Consider the following 17,787-nt stretch of genomic DNA (forward strand, 5'->3'; position numbering starts at 1 on the left):
TAACAGTGCCAAGGATACACGTGAGGATTTGGAAGTAATAATAACGACTTCACATCTTGACTTTGGATGAACCAGGCTCTGTTCAAGCACTTTTAAATGTAATAATTCATGTTGTTCACAGGCCTCTGTAATATGTTATTACCATGGCCATTTATACAGTGAGGGAAACTGAGACCACACAGTGTGACAGGGTGCAAATCCAGGCACGTTGGCTCCCAAGCCCAGGCTCTTGGCCTCTTTTCTGTAACACCTACATAGTAATAAAGAGCCTAAATAAAATTTGCATTGGCTGTTAGACAGAAAAGATCAAATTGTCTTTTTAAAAAATTTTATTGACATGTAGTTGATTTACAATGTTGTGATTAATTTCTGCTGTACAGCAAAGTGACTCAGTTAACAACCATATATTCTTTTCATATTCTCTTCCATTATGGTTTATCCCAGGATGTTGACTATAGTTCCCTGTGCTCTGCAGTAGGGCCTTGTCGCTTACCCATTCTATATGTAATAGTTTGCGTCTGCTAATCCCAAACTCCCAGTCCATCCCTCCCCCCACCCACCCTCCCGCTTGACAACCACAAGTCTGTTCTCTACGTCTGTGAGTCTGTTTCTGTTTCGTAGGTATGGTTATTTGTGTCATATTTTAGACTCCACATATAAGTGATATCATATGGTATTTATCTTTCTGTTTCTGACTTCACTTAGTATGATAATCTCTAGGTCAATCCATGTTGCTGCAAATGGCATTGTTTCATTCTTTTTTATGGCTGAGTAATATTCTGTTGTGTGTACTACATCTTCTTTATTCGTCCATTGATGGGCATTTAGGTTGTTGGCATGTCCTGGCTATTGTAAATAGTGCTGCTATGAACATTAGGGGTGCATGTATCTTTTCGAATTAGTTTTGTCTGAGTATATGCCCAGGAGAGGGATTGCTGGATCATATGGTAGTTCTAGTTTTAGTTTTTTGAGGAACCTTCATACTGTTCTCCATAGTGGCTGTATCAATTTACATTCCCACCAACAATATGAGGGTTCTCTTTTCTCCACACCCTCTCCAACATTTATAATTTGTAAACTTTTAAACAATGGTTATTCTATAGCTGATTCACTTTGCTGTACAGCAGAAACTAATACATCATTATAAAGCAACTATACTCCAATAAAAATTAATTAAAAAAATTTTTAAATGATGGTCATTCTGACCGATGTGAGGTGGTACCTCATTGTAGTTTTGGTTTGCATTTCTCTAATAATTAGTGACGGTGAGCAACTTTTTATCTGTATGTCTCAAATTGTCTTTTGGTTCGAAGCTACAGATGAAACAAATCAGCGATAACATTGATTTGGGAGCAGTTGACCATATCCATCATTTAACTGGCAAATTGCTGAAAACCTGGTTGGCTACCAGTTGAGTTCTTTCCATCAGAAACTCAATGAATTAACATTTGTGCGTCATTTCCATACGAGGCCAGCCAGTGAACTCACTCCATTAAAGGAGAGAGTCACTGAGTGCAAAATACACTTTGAGGGATGGGGAGTGTGTTTTCTGTAGGGAAAGTATCTGACTAACCCAAAAACCACAGTTTTGAGAGAAGATATAAATTTGTTAATAGAGAGAAGCCACTGAAAAATTAATTTAGGACTTCCCTGCTGGCGCAGTGGTTAAGAATCCGCCTGCCAGTGCAGGGGACACGGGTTCGAGCCCTGGTCCAGGAAGATCCCACATGCTGTGGAGCAACTAAGCCTGCGAGCCACAACTACTGAGCCTGCGCTCTAGAGCCTGCGAGCCACAACTACTGAGCCCGCACACCTAGAGCCTCTGCTCCACAAAAAGAGAAGCCACCACAATGAGAAACCCGCACACCTCAATGAATAGTAGCCCCTGCTCACCACAACTAGAGAAAAGCCCGTGCACAGCAATGAACGCCCAATGCAGCCAAAAATAAATAAATTAATAAATAAATTTCAAGAAAAAGAAAAAAATTAATTTAGATAATCAAAAGGCCTTTAAAGATACTCTCTACCAAGGTTACTAAAAAAAAGAAAACTGAGCTTTCATGGGATTAAAAGTGGAGGGAAGAAAAAGCAATGTTTTGAAGTAGGTAGAAAATGAACATATAGGAAACAAAAATAAAGGGTAAGCAGATATATTTCTGGATGATGATAGATAATCATTTAAATCCTCTAGGACTAGCCTAAGTATTATCTGGGGATCTGGTTAGTTACCATATTCATAGTATTCAAGTGTTTCACAAACTTGGGTGTAATGTAAGAATTTCCCAGGGAGCTTGTTCAAAATGTAAATTCCTGGATCCTACCCTAGAGATTCTGAGTCAGTAAGTCTGGAGCTGGCCCAGTAATTGGTAATTTCAACAAAAGTTCTAGATGATCGTGCTGTGGATGGTTCCTGACCAGGCTCAAAAAAAAAAAAAAAAGCCCGTACTAAAAATGATGTGATTCTAGAAGACAAGGTGCAGAGTGGCGTGTTTGCAGATAACTCCCAGCTCTTCTGAAGAACAGCGTGGTAAGGAAAAATCACAGGAAAATCTTCAAAGACTGAGTGGGCAGAAAAGAGAAACATTAGCATTACCGTAGGCAAGTGTAAGGTAATGCCAGTAGAGGAAAGCAACCCAATCTTGATTTAACACTGTACTTAGAACGTGGGAAACTCAGAGCTGTTTTATTCTGGAGATTATTCCAGAATGTAATTTAACATAGACATATTTGTAAAGGATGAAACCTCACATTTTTTAAATTTTAAAACATTTTTATTGACTTTATTTTGTCAGAGGTGTTTAAAGTTCACAGGAAAATTGAGGGGAAAGCACAGAGATTTACCATATAATCCCAGCACCTACACATTCAAAATGTACCCAGTTATCAACATCCCCCACCAGAGTGGAACATTTGTTACAGTTGGTAACCCTACATGAACACATCGTAATCCCATAAACCCAAAGTCCATAGTTTACATTACGGTTCCCTGTTGGTGTTATGACACCTCACATTAACAAGTGTATCAGTCAGATCCTACTGAGGAACAGACCACCCCAAAATTCAGTGACTTAAAACAATAATCATTTATTCTTGCTCCTATATCCATCCTAGGCTACAACTGGCTGCACTGATCTTTATGTTGAAAGTTGGGTTCAGATCTGTTCAACAAATTAATCTTCCTTCAGCCACATGCTACCTTGGATGTGTCTTTTCATGGGGAAGGGCGAGGCACACTGACCGAGTATATTTTTAGCCTCGGTTTGCCTCACGTCCACTGGCCAAAGCAAGTCACTTGGCCACCCAAAATCAAGGGGTAGGGAAGAATATTCCACCCACAGTGGGAGGGGAAGGGAAGTGAATATTTTCTGAACAATAATCCAAAATCGCGCAGTGGAGGTATTATTCTTTAGTTTAAAATCAGGGGAAAAAGTGCTATTATTGAGATCCTCACCGGTTCAAGGTCGAGTTACGAGGAAAACTCACCCAAATTAAAGATGTGCTGGCAGAAATGTGACAATAGATGCAAGGGCTTTGAGAGGAACATACGAAAGAATGATTAATTATTTTTAGGATCATCCAGGAAGGTTGTATTGAATAGGGTTTGTAGGATGGATGGGATCTTATACCATCAGAAACAAAGTCGATATGATCCAGGCTGGGATTCATGTATGTATATGTTCTAATGTTACATTTCTATATCTTAATGTTTATCGTACTTAAAAATCGCAACATATAAATATCACCCTAGTTTACTTTGCTAATGAGCGGTTGATAGAATGACTTGGAAAACCCTCTAAATTCTTGGAAATAAAGCAAGCACAGTAAAATTAAAAACCGCCGTAGTTCAAAATCCAAGAATGCAATGATTATATTAAACATTTTCCAAATGTTAAAATAAACTAAATAATACAGAATCATTTGATAATCAGCATAGTTACTTTGGATTAAAAATTATTCAGTCTTATAAACAAACTGTGGCAATTGATCACAATTAATGCAAATAAGTAAGATGCAGTATTATGTACTGATTCGCTCAGTTGTGCCTGTAAATGAGTGACACAATTACAGGAACAGTTTGCAAATGAGCTCCCAAACATAGATACCAATTACGATTATTCATTTATTTAGAATCAAAGAAGATGAGTTTCACAGATTTTTCCCTTTGAGAAAATAAATATTCATTTGGGCAATCTTCTTGAAATCTATGTATATACGTCCCTCTCCAAATAATTTAAAAACAAGTAAAGATAAAAATTAGAGTCCTATTAGTCTCTGTGGTTCTTTCTAGGAAAAGGCTGAAGAATTTAAAGAGAGGGACTCTACAAAAGCAGAACTCATTAATTTCTAGCAGAATTTCAATACGAGAGGAAGCAAGAGTTTAATAGTTCTGTCGTTCATATTCATGTCAGCACAACAGCTGAGTCATCATTTGAGGCTTGCCTGAAAGCCTACCCTTCCTCTAGTGTACTATCTCCAAAATCCTTTGAAAAATATTAATCGCATTAAGGCATGCTTATGTATAATTTAATACCCAATTAATCAAAAGTCTCATGTTCCTGGGCTTAAGATGAGATCTGTATGGTACCACATTTTCTAAAGTGTTTGGTCACTAACTTAAGAAAGGACCGGATGCCAGAAAACTTTTTGATGTTTGAAACTTAAAACGTAATTTCTCAAAGAAATAACGTTGTGAGTAGCGGTTTAGTTTCAGGGTAGTCCACAAGAATCAATTTATTGCGCACTATTGCCAAAATAATACTAATGTAATATTTCTATCCTCCTGTTAAAACTTATATGCCGTTAAGACCCCTATTCTCGTTTAAATTGTGTGGAGAATGTTGATATTTTGTTTTAGTGGGCAGTCCCCCTGGGAAGATTCAGGCTTTAAGCTCTGATGCACCTTCTGTGAGTTTTAGTTTCAACATCAGTTCTGTTTTCAGATCATTTGTGTGCTGGTTAGACCACTCCTGTGGTCTAAATTTATCGCACCCTATTGCCAAGATAATACTAATGTAATATTGCACTTGGAGGTGAGCCCAGGGGATCATAAAAAAACTTTATGAGGTTGATTTTTCAACCTTTTCCCTCTCTGTGCTCTCCCTAGAACTTTCTAGTTCCCTGGGTCTCCTCTTTTTACACATCCTGCCAGAAATCTGGGATGTTATCTCGCTCTGTTACATGTTCCTGCAACTCTACCTGGCACGCATGGAATCCATTCCAGTGAGGTAAGGGACAGTGGTGGCTCTTGCTGGTTCAGTCATTTGTTTATACCAGTATGGAATCATGGATATTCATTTTATACTTTGAGTTATAAGCCAATACTACTGTATTTTATCGTTTCAGCTTTGGTCATTAGTAACTCTTTCACGCGGCTCCTGTGTCCCTTTGACATACTCCATCATTGTGTTTTTGCCTATGTTTTATTGAGTTGTGTGTCTTCTTATTATTGAGTTGTAGGAGTTCTTTATTCTGGTTATGAGTATATCGTGTATATGTTTTGCAAATATTGTTTTCCCAGACTGTGGATTCTCTTTTTTTTTTCCTCGCTAACAGCTTTATGGAGATATAACTCAGACACCATACAATTCACTCATTAAAAGCCTTCAGTAATTTTTAGTATATTCACAGAGTTATACAACCATTATCACGGTCAATTTTTTTAACATTTCATCACCCCCAAAAGAAACCCTCTACCCTTTATCCCTTCATTTTTTACAATGTCTTGAAGAAGAAAGACTTTTCATTTTAACAGAGTCACATTTATTTTTCTCTCTTGTGGTTTGTGATTTTTGTGTATTATTTAAGAAATATTTGCCTAACCCAAGGTCATTAAGATTTTCACCTGTGTTCTCTTCTCGAAATTTTGTATTTTAGTGCTTATATTTAGGTCTAAGATCCATCTTGAGACAACTTAATTATGTGGTATGTGGCAAGGTTCAAGGTTCACCTACTTTCATACAGATATTCAATTGTTCTAGCACCATTTTTGAAAAGATTATCTTTTCCTTATTGAATTATGTTTTGACAGAATACCTTCATCAAAAACAAATTAACCATTTATATTCAAGTCTGTTTCTTAAACTTCATTAAAAATTTTTGTTAAAATTATTAAAATGCCTAGAAACATACAACCTACTAAGACTGAATCATGAAGAAATAAGTCTGAACAGACCAATTACTAGTAGGGAGATTGAATCTGTAATCAAAAATCTCCCAACAAAGAAAAGATGGCTTGACTTCTACCAAATATTAAAGAGGAATTAATACCAATCCTTCTCCAATTCTGAAAATTGAAGAGGGAGGCACACTTTCAAACTCATTTTATAAGGCAGCATTTCCCTAATACCAAAGCCAGACAAAGATACTACAAGAAAAGGAAATTACCGACCAGTACCCATGATAAGCAAGTCCTTGACAAAATATTAGCAAACCAAATTCAACAGTACATTAAAAGGATCAAATACCATGATCAACTGGGATTTATCCGTGGTTCAGCGTACACAGATCAATATATACAATATACCACATTGACAAATGAAGGATAAAAATAATATCATCTCAATAGATGTAGAAAAAAGCATTTGACAAAATTCAACATCCTTTTATGATAAAAAAGCTTTTAACAAATTGGGTATATAAGGACTGTACCTCAAGGTAATGAAGGCCATATAGGACTAGCCCACTGCTAATATCATACTCCGTGGTAGAAAGCTGACCTTTTTTCCTCTAAGATCGGGAACAAGGTCACTTCTATTCAGTGTAGTACAGGAAGTCTTAGCCAAAACAGTTAGGCAAGAAAAAGAAATATATTTCCAATTCTGGCATGCAAAACCTTGCCATCCTTATTGTAAGGATTCCCTGCTGAGTAGAGAGGAAAGAGGACAAGTTCTTTCTACAAGCAGCTATATTCTACTCATAAATCTTTAACTGTTGCAAAAATAAAATACCATTCTAGGCCAGAGGTTTACCAAGTGTCCTGAATTAGGGAACAAAAGGCAAAAGTGGTAGGAGGTTGTGAGCTGTAACTAATGTATACGTGTTTATGTGAATTTGGTGTATGGATTTTTTCTGTGATAAGTTTGTAACTACAACTGCTTATCATTGACTTGTTTTGCCCAAGTTGTTGTTGTGGTTATTTATTCTCTTTATTTTATTACCCTTTGGCTACATGAGATTTAAAGAGTTGCTGAAGACAGTCAAGACTGCTAATAAGTCAGGAAATAAAATCATTAGACAAAAGCAAAAGACAGATGAATGTGAAATAAAAGTTTTGGGAAAGAGTTTTATGAGACCACATGGCTTTCTGTACTAACACTAATGCCTGTGGCCATATGTATCAATAACTCCTTTGCTGGCTGATTTGTAGACATAACTAAAGAGCAATGTACCTTTGCAGATTTTTGGAAATCACTGACTACATGCACATCTATTTCTTGTACCGTTTTTGCATTTGGTGAGGTTACAGTTACAACTTCATTTCTATCACTACATTTAGAGAACTTAAGTGACAGATGTTCCTACTGTCTGACTTCCTTTGAGTTCTTCCTAAATTATTCATCAACTTGTTTAAATATGCTTTGTGATTTTTTTTTAGAAGTCTTATAGATACAAAAACAACTTTAGCATTTAAAGTGTATGCACCACCCAGCAATTCCACTACTGGGCATATACCCTGAGAAAACCATAGTTCAAAAAGAGTCATGTACCACAATGTTCATTGTAGCTCTATTTACAATAGCCAGGACATGGAAGCAACCTAAGTGTCCATCGACAGATGAATGGATAAAGAAGATGTGGCACGTATATACAATGGGATATTACTCAGCCATAAAAAGAAACGAAATTGAGTTATTTGTAGTGAGGTGGATGGACCTAGGGACTGTCATACAGAGTGAAGTAAGTCAGAGAGAGAAGAACAAATACCGTATGCTAACACATATATATAGAATCTGAAAGAAAAAAAAAAAGGTTCTGAAGAACCTAAGGGCAGGACAGGAATAAAGATGCAGATGTAGAGAATGGACTTGAGGACGTGGGAATGGGGAAGGGTAAGCTGTGACAAAGTGAGAGAGTGGCATGGACATATATACACTACCAGATGTAAAATAGATAGCTAGTGGGAAGCAGCCACATAGCACAGGGAGATCAGCTCGGTGCTTTGTGTCTACCTAGAGGGGTAGGATAGGGAGGGTGGGAGGGAGACACAAGAGGGAGGGGATATGGGGATATAAGTATACATATAGCTGATTCACTTTGTTATAAAGCAGAAACTAGCACACCATTGTAAAGTAATTATGCTCCAATAAAGATATTAAAAATAAATAAATGAATAAAATAAAATGTATGCACCAGACCCTGACCTTTTGAGGTAATATCAGCATATCTCAGAGATATTGCAGGTTCGGTTCCAGACCCTGCAATGAAGCAAATATCACAATAAAGCGAGTCATAGGATTTTTTTGGTTTGCCAGTGTGTATAAAAGTTATATTTACACTCTTCAGTAGTCTGTTAAGTTTGTGGTAGCATTATTTCTAAAAAAAAAAAAACCAAACCAGTATATACCTTAATTTAAAAATACTTTCTTGCTAGGGCTTCCCTGGTGGCGTAGTGGTTGAGAGTCCGCCTGCTGATGCAGGGGACACAGGTTCGTGCCTGGTCTGGGAAGATCCCACATGCCGCGGAGCGGCTGGGCCCGTGAACCATGGCCACTGAGCCTGCGCGTCTGGAGACTGTGCTCCACAGTGGGAGAGGCCACAACAGTGAGAGGCCTGCGTACTGCAAAAAAAAAAATACTTTCTTGCTAAAGAATACTAATCATCATCTGAGCCTTTAGCAAGTTGTAATATTTGCAATGGTAACATCAAAGATCACTGATCAACATAACAAATATAATAATGAAAAAGGTTGAAATACTGTGAGAATTACCAAAATATGACACAGAGACACGCAAATGCTGTTGGAAAAATGGGGTCTATAAAAAAATGGTGTCCATTTGCTCGACTCTGGGTTGCTACAAACCTCCAATTTGTAAAAGACCACGCTATCGGTGAAGCTCAGTAAAGTGAAGTGCAGTAAAACGAGGTATGCCTGTACTGATTTTTACATATGAATTAACACTGCTATCCAGTCATCAAGAATTGGGCTCCCACTGTGTCCCCAAGATACTGTGTGAAACTATTAAGTGGAATGAAACTCGTTTTTTAATTCATTTGAAGCCCCAAGGATTTCTGTTATAAATTTATAATTCTCTAGGCCTTTATAAATTTTGTAATTTTTTACCAACCATTGGAATTGGCTTGTGAGATGAATTATGAACTATAATCTAACCAATGGACTTCAGGCTGCTTTTCCATCTCACAGGTTGAACTATTTATCACAAACCCTTTGCTTGATTTGATCGACACACATCTCTGCAGTGCTGGTCAACCACTGTATTCTGTGCAACTGGCATGTCCTTGGGCAGGTGCTGGAAAGCTTTCTCTAACTAAAATTCCGCTTCTCTGATTGAGATAAAGTCAGTTCTCTGGTGGTGGTTGCTTTGGGTTATGTAGTAGGACATATCGTCTATTACTGACAGTGTAAATGATGGTTTTGTAGAAGTCGCTTTACAAGTTAGGTTGAAATTTAAGTCTCTGACTTATTGTGGAGGGCAGGTTAGGTTTTGCTGATGTTAAGCTTCTAACTCCTTTCTCAAGAACGTCACTGGCAGTATTCACTCAGGGTCCTCCATTAGCTCCTGGTTTTCCCAGCTCTGTGACTGTCATTCTGCTGCCTCTGGATGAATTTTCCTGTAGACCACTATCTCTTTTCCTTAGAGTTCAAAAGGCACTTCTGCAGGAATCTCTTCTTGATGAGACAAGGGAGCTAGCTCTACCCTAAACGTACATTGGTCATTTCTTAAGCTTGAAAAGTCAGCTCAGGTTGCCCTACACCAACATCTGAATACTGACGTATTGCATGGAATGGTAGTTGAGAACGCAGACTTGGCCTCCAACGTTGGCTTTGAACTAGGCTAGCCATATGACGTTGAGGAAGTTTTCTTTTTCAAAATGTGGTAAAATGGTATCCACTTTGTAAAATTGTTGATGATTGGATTATATGATGACCGTAAAGCACTCAGCACAGTGCCTGGAAAGTTAAGATACTCAGTGAAGTTGGCAATTACTACTGAGACTGTGAGATCCATATGGATAGACCAATCGACCTGAAACAAGATGTGTTCGTCAAGTTACACGTAGTCACCTCCACGTCCCTTTTTCTGGAACAGCTGCCTTTAATCTTCCTCACTACATTATCTGCTGTTTCAGAAAGGGTGAAATGCATATTATTATTCTAGGTATAATTCAAGAAGCTGTAAACACCAAGGAATTCAACAGAAGAAAAGAAACCTGTTTTAGAAACCATTGGGTTGAAGTAGAAAATGCAGGCAGGGTGATTTTTTTTTTTTTTTCTGTAACCTGCTGTAGGGCCATATGGTTGCTGAATGTGTTGATGCTGGTTTTAAGATTCCTGAGTATTTTGAACTTGACATGTTATTTTTTTAATGATTTCAAACATCATTTCTTTCAGGGCCTTTTCCCAGTGTTGCCATCATATTGAACAGATGGCGCAGCGGCATGTACATTTGCATTCTGCAATCCTGCCACGTTATTTGCAAATTTTCTTAGCACAAACCTGTGATTCTTTCTCTACCTTTTCAGTATGGCTGCAATGAAATGGTAAATAGATTCTTCCCCAGAGCGTCGAGGATATGGTGGAAATTGGGATCGCGTATTGCTTCTTCTTTGTAATTTTATGTGATTATATTTTGGGGGTTTTATACTACTGCTACTAGTACATTCTGTCATTTCAAACTGGCCCTTTCATTCAGAGAACTACAAGTCCTCATTATACCTTTATGATATGAGTAAAAATGGGGTGGTATTAGTGCTGAGAGGAACCTTAATGATTACACGTCACCTTTTCACGTCACCCTGTTGACTTTTCTAGTTGCTACCTGAAACTGTCCTGTTTGTTTTTTGTCTGGTTTTGCCCAAGGATGGAATAAGCTCCGTGAGAGCTTGGACCCTGTCTGTTTCGTTGGTCCCCAATGATCACCTGTGAACGAATGAATGAGTGAATGAAGTCATTAATAAGGGACCTTCTAGGCAATGTACAGTATGATTCCAACTCTGTGATATTCTAGAAAAAGAAAACTATGGCGATAGTAAAAAGATCAGTGGTTCATGTTGAGGGGTGAATAGGCAGAGTACAGAGTATTTTTTAGGGCAATGAAAATACTCTATGTGATATTATAATTATGAATATATGTCATTATACATTTGTCCAAGCCCATAGAATGTACAACACCAAGTGTGAACCGTAAGGTAAACTATCGACTTAGGGTGATTATGGCGGGTCAATGTAGGTTCATACTTGGTAAAAAATGTACCATTCTAGTGAATGATACTGATAATGGTGGAAGCTATCCATGTATGGGGTAAGGGGGTATATGGGAAATCTTTTTACCTTTCTCTCCATTTTATTTTACACCTAAAATTGCTCTAAAAAATAAGGCCTTAAATAAAAACAAATAATAATAATAAAATAAAGGACCTTCTAGGTACTAGAATTCTTTCGCCAGCAGAATATGGGTTCCCTGAACATAATTGCTTTTCTCATCTTTTTACCTTTATTTTACTCACGTCTGTTTGCAAAAGGGTTTGTCCAGGAGTGATGTCTTCATAGCCTTCCTTGTTTTTTATGATTTTTTTAAAAAAATAATAAATGACTTTTTAATAAAAATGACTGTGTGGATATAAATAGTCCCTCAAGAGACTTTTTTTTTTTTTTTACTTGGAGGGCATAGTGGGATTAGTGCCAACATCTAGACATCTGTCTTCCTGCTTCACAGATTGAGAAGACACAGGATGCAGGAGAGGCTGTACTGATCAGAGCTGGTTCCTTTTAAAGGCATGTGATGATGAAAAGTAAGCCCCCCAATATCTCTATTAAGGTCGTTTGATTTTTCTCTTTTTAAATGAGGTCCGGTGGGAATTCCCTGGCTGTCCAGCGGTTAGGACTCGGTACTTTCACTGCCGGGGCCCAGGTTCAATCCCTGGTCGGGGAACTAAGATCTTGCACGCTGTGCGGCGCAGCCAAAAAAATAAAAATTAAAAAAATCTAAATGAGGTCTGGTAGGGCACCTGCGCAGCTCAGAGGGGGTTCACGCAGCGGGCCGCACTGTCTGGCCACCGGCTTACTGTGCACGGGGATCTGGGTTTGCCCTGATCATTGCTGTGCCCTGCCCATGACGTGCACTAAATGTCTCCGTGACTTCAGGCTAGGAACCTGTCTAAGATTTGTTCAGTCTGAGCCTTGCACATAGAACAAACAGAAGAAACATTTAATATTGACAGTTACACAGTGCTGGGTCTAGAAAAGGGCCGTCAGCTCTAATTATTGCCAGGTGTTGGCGGGTTCTTTGTCAGTATAGTAACAGATTCTGTCTGTCAGCTCAGAGGTACAGTGAGAGGTGAAGAGACACTTTGATGGCTTCAACCATGTGTCTATAAAGTGTTTTTGGCTTCACCAAGTAGATCTTTATAGATATTAAAGTGTCTGTGAAAAGGGGCAGGAGCTTCATCTCTGCTGAATGAAAACTTTGATTTATCTAAAGCCAGAATTACAAAAGTGAGGGTCTTTGTACCCTGGGTTTCTGTTTCCCACTTCTGAGCCTAGATTTTGCCACTGGAAGCCTCCAACTGTGCTCAGAGTAGAAGATAAAGTTCTGTAGGAGGTCAGCTCCAGCCCAAATGCAGGAAATAACCTACATGGAAAAAGAACTTGAAAAAGAATAGATATATGTATATGTGTAACTGAGTCATTTTGCTGTACACCTGAAACTAACACAATATTGTAAATCAACTATACTCCAATATAAAGTAAAAATTAAAAAAAAATTTTTTTCCTGGCCTTCACAATACACACAGTATTTTTTTGTGGAACATTTATGCAGGTAAGATTTGGGAACCAAGAAGAGAATATAAAAGTCAGCTGCTAGATTTGAGTCTTTACCAACAATGGTAGGATTCGTTATGTCCAGTGAAGGTATATGGATTCGTTATACTTCCTTTCTCGCTTTGGAAAGCGATCTCACCTGTCTTAGCATGAAGCTTTATTTATGGTGTATTTTCTAAGGCAGGGCTTTGCATTATAGGGTTAAGTGTATAATAAATGCTACCTAAGTGTAGTATTTTCCTCAGTAATGAGTTTAACCCTTTGTTTGCTGCAACCTGTAACCATGTAACCTTCCTCTCTGTGAAGATGAATACTAATTATCATTATGAACAGTTCTTCTCATTATGTTCCTATGAATGGCATCTTTTTTTTTTTTTTTTTTTTTTTTTTTGCGGTACGCGGGCCTCTCACCGCTGTGGCCTCTCCCGTTGCGGAGCACAGGCTCCGGACGCGCAGGCTCAGCGGCCATGGCTCACGGGCCCAGCCGCTCCGCGGCATGTGGGATCTTCCCGGACCGGGGCACGAACCCGTGTCCCCTGCATCGGCAGGCGGACTCTCAACCACTGCGCCACCAGGGAAGTCCTGGATGGCATCTTTTATAGCTTGCTAATTATAAGCATGCAGAACTCAAGTGCTTAAAGTTAAATAATGTCAACAGGGTTGTAATAGATTTTCATGTTGAATACTTTTATTGATTAATTGTTCGTTAAACTCTCTACCCAATTAATCTACTTAATTTATTGGATACTGTAATAATTCTTATTCCATACTCATAGATTAGTACTTTAAAAATATTCTTTTTGTTCTCGTTGTGGGCTTTCTTCACAAATCACTCATATAGACTTACAGTACTATAACTAAACTAGAAGATACAGAAATTTACCATGCATTAAAAAAAAAGTAAAAAAAAAAAACAAGGTCCTACTGTATAGCACAGGAAACTGTATTCAATATCCTGTGATAAACCATAATGAAAAAGAATATATATATATGTGTGTGTGTGTGTGTGTGTATAACCGAAACACTTTGCTGTACAGCAGAAATTAACACATTATAAATCAACTATACTTCAATAAAATTTTTTTAAAGTGAAAAAAAATTTACCTTGCAACATTTTATTAATTGAAAATTGGTTGGCAATGCCCAAAATTATAGTCTTAAAGTTAGCAAGAATCTCACACTTAGTAGTGTGAGTTAATAACTAACTACCACTCAGAGAGTCACTTATTTTCTGATTGAACATGTAGTTAATCATACCCATTCTCTGTTTGAATGGTTCTTCGAAAAAGAACTTTCAGAACGCTAAAATGACTCCTGTGCTTGACCCCATTGGTCCAAACTCCAGTGTCTGGAGTGACCCAGAATTACTTTAAACCCTTTTCCATGACAATGGCCTTGAAATATGGCAGATGTCCAGTGTGGCCCATTCCACTCTTCTCCTTCCTATGACACTGTATCTCCACTTTCTTCAACTCTTCCTCAAGTGCTCTGATGCTTCATCAGTCTTGTCATCCTTTTCTAGACTCCAGGAGCTTTCAGCTCAGCAACAAAGGGAAACCATTTCTCACCCCACCATCTACCCCAGTGGTCACCAACCTTTACTTTTTTTTATTTTAATTCATTAATTTAGTTTTGGCTGTGTTGGGTCTTCGTTGCTGCGTGCGGGCTTTCTCTAGTTGCGGCGAGATGGGGCTACTCTTCATTGCAGTGTGTGGGCTTCTCATTGTGGTGGCTTCTCTTGTTGCGGAGCACGGGCTTCAGTAGTTGTGGCACGTGGACTCAGTAATTGTGGCTTGTGGGCTCTACAGTGCAGGCTCAGTAGTTGTGTCACACGGGCTTAGTTGCTCCGCGGCATGTGGGATCTTCCCGGACCTGGTCCTGAACCCATGTCCCCTGCATTGGTAGGCGGATTCTTAACCACTGTGCCACCAGGGAAGCCCTCCAACTCTTCTTTGTACTTGGAAGGTCTTACACATGGTGCTGGGTGGCAATGAAGAGGGGATGCCTGCATTCTGTGCAGATGGCATCTTGCCATAATAATTGCAGCATAGTTAAAATGGGATGTTTATTATTAAACTTTCTGCTTTGTAAAGATTTTGTTTTTCTCCCTTTGGCTTATAACGGCAAGGGGTTTTGTGATCTAGTGAGGGAATGAAGACATAGAGACGTTGTCTTCTCATTGGGCCCCTCAGAGGCCTTGGAGTGGGGATAGAAAGCAGCTCAGCCCCCTCTGTAGTAGGGACACAGGAGCTGACATGTCTCTTCTCTTCCTGGGTGGCCCAGCAAGAGTTACCAGAGGATGGCTTTGTCTGGTGATGTTTTACAGGGAAATCCAAGGGTCAGCCAACACTCCCAGGGGCCTTCTGAGACCTACCCTGATAGAGGAAAGGGAACATGTGTGGATTCATATCCCTGTTCGGCCCCAAGTACCCTGGTTCCACAGGCCAATGGACACACTCTGCTTTACACCACGACACACATACAGGTTTTGAAACAACTGAGCATTTTATGGCAATGGGAGGTAGAAGATAAAATCCATTATGACAGCTTTCCTCCCAATAGACTGCAAAGGTCTTCCAAGACTAACAGTAAAGCGACACCAGCAGACTCAAGAATGAGAATGCTGTAAATGTGCACACATTAAAAAAAGGAAAAAAGAAGAAAATTTTTAAGTATGGCGTTGTAGATAGATTTATTTTAAAATATGAAACTTCGAGTATTAAAAACTCACCAGCCGGGCTTCCCTGGTGGCGCAGTGGTTGGGGGTCCACCTGCCGATGCGGGGGACGCGGGTTCGTGCCCCGGTCCGGGATGATCCCACATGCCGCGGAGCGGCTGGGCCCGTGAGCCATGGCCGCTGAGCCTGCGCGTCCGGAGCCTGTGCTTCGCAACGGGAGAGGCCACAACAGTGAGAGGCCCGTGTACCGCAAAAACAAAAACAAACAAACAAAAAAACCTCACCAGCCAATCAAAATGCGTACCAATTTCTCATGTTTTCCCATGCTACCTGCTCCCACCTCTCAGGTGATCCTTCTGCCCTGCACCCTAGCTGATTTCAGCTGGATTTCTTTATTCAGCATGTATTTATAGCATATCTCCTACTAGAGCATACATAGAAACAGTTGATGTCAGGCATACACAGAATGAACTATATTCTGGGGGCCAGACGACCTGAGACCTTTTTGAAAAGGTGAAATGATAATGGGGAGAAAGACTCATGAAGGACATAACATATTAAGGGTTACTTGTGAATTGCTGCTTTCTTTCTTTTAGCAAAATAAAAATAATAGAATGTGCCAAATAGAATATTGTCCAATATGTAGCCCCACTTTTGCCATTTCCAATATGGCTAAAAGAGAACTGATTTTCTGTCTTACTGTGGGACATAAATTAGAGCAGCCCTAAGTACCTTTAATTGGTTAATTTCTTCAGGCCCATTGGATTACTCTCTCCATCTTGCAAGTTTTTGTGTTCAGAACTTCATGATTAGAAAAGAAAACCATGTTCTGACTATAAATAATAATCAAATGTGTTTTTCTTGTACATTTCGCTCCATCATTTAAGGGGGAAGAAAAGGATATACTCTAGGGATGCCCTATCAGTAAGCCTTCTGCTACCTACAAATAACATGTTATGTGTTGTTAGATTAGGTTGACCCTTGAACAGTCAAAACTCCACATACTGCCATCTCTGCGTCAAAAACAAATGAATTGATAAATGACTCACCCAAGGGCAGGGAACAGTTTGGATAGAATCAAGACTCAGATCCTAGTTCTTTTGATTCACATACGCTGATCTCTAATTGAACACAAACTTTCCCCCATACTTAGTTAACTTAAAGGTCTGTAAAATGAAAACACAGGTACTATATTTGTTGGAAAAAACGGACACGTAAGTGGTCCAAACCCTTGTTATTCAAGGGCCAGCGATATGCAGGTGGGCTGCAGGATGAGATTCAGGAAACTTTAAAAAAGGAAATGGTACATTTTAGAAGTCTCCCTGAAGTCGGCCTGACATGTGAGGGTTAAGTAACTTCAGCATTGTCACTCTTGCCTGAGCCTGTGTTAAAAGCAATGACCGCAGTTTCAGATGAGAGAACACAGAGTAAAGAACACAGGAATCTTGAAGTGTTCCTGTCAATTTCAGACTACAAGTGGGATGTGCATGTTTGTTGTTCCTGTTATGTGGATTCTGTGCCCAGCTTTGACAGGACAGTGTGGAAGGTGGCCCTGGTATACAGCACGGGGTACTCTATTGAGACATGACCCCCTGGAAAAGCACTCAATATCAATTAGTGCTCAGGATGTAAAAACACTGTCTCTGGTTTTAATCTCTTTATGCCATCAATAGATGTTTGACAAGGTCAGTGCATTGACAGACCACTTAACGTTCTGAAAACCAAGTGTACTTTTAACTAGAAGCTCTGATTGAGATCACTAATTTTCATTCTAAAAATAATAACATGATTAAATGATCTTGTCCTATGGCTAGGAATCTGACAAAAAATCGATTACTAACTCTTTAACAATATTGCCTGTTGATAGAAGGCTAATACCTGTTCCCTAATTTACAAATACCAATGTGCAGATTAGGGAAGCCAAATGATTTCCTAATGGTTTCTGTGTTAATGGGTATGTGCTTAACTTCAGTGGAGTAAATAAATGTTGATATTTTAAGAATTTGTTTTTAAGATAACTCTGGTAATTTATTTTGATAAAGCAAAGACGTTTGTTCGACCAGCCGTATTCAAGTGTAAGACTTTAATTTTTTAAATAGTCTTTTAATTT

The 17,787-nt window shown here is 38.9% G+C and overlaps 1 protein-coding gene across 1 annotated transcript in view; it reads left to right on the forward strand.

Annotated features, from left to right (window-relative positions):
* Window positions 1-17,787, forward strand: part of AFF3 (ALF transcription elongation factor 3) — a 478,605-nt gene that overhangs the window by 148,306 nt on the left and 312,512 nt on the right. The window lies entirely within an intron of this gene.

This window comes from Lagenorhynchus albirostris, chromosome 13 (assembly GCF_949774975.1).
Source record: "Lagenorhynchus albirostris chromosome 13, mLagAlb1.1, whole genome shotgun sequence".
NCBI lineage: Eukaryota > Metazoa > Chordata > Mammalia > Artiodactyla > Delphinidae > Lagenorhynchus > Lagenorhynchus albirostris.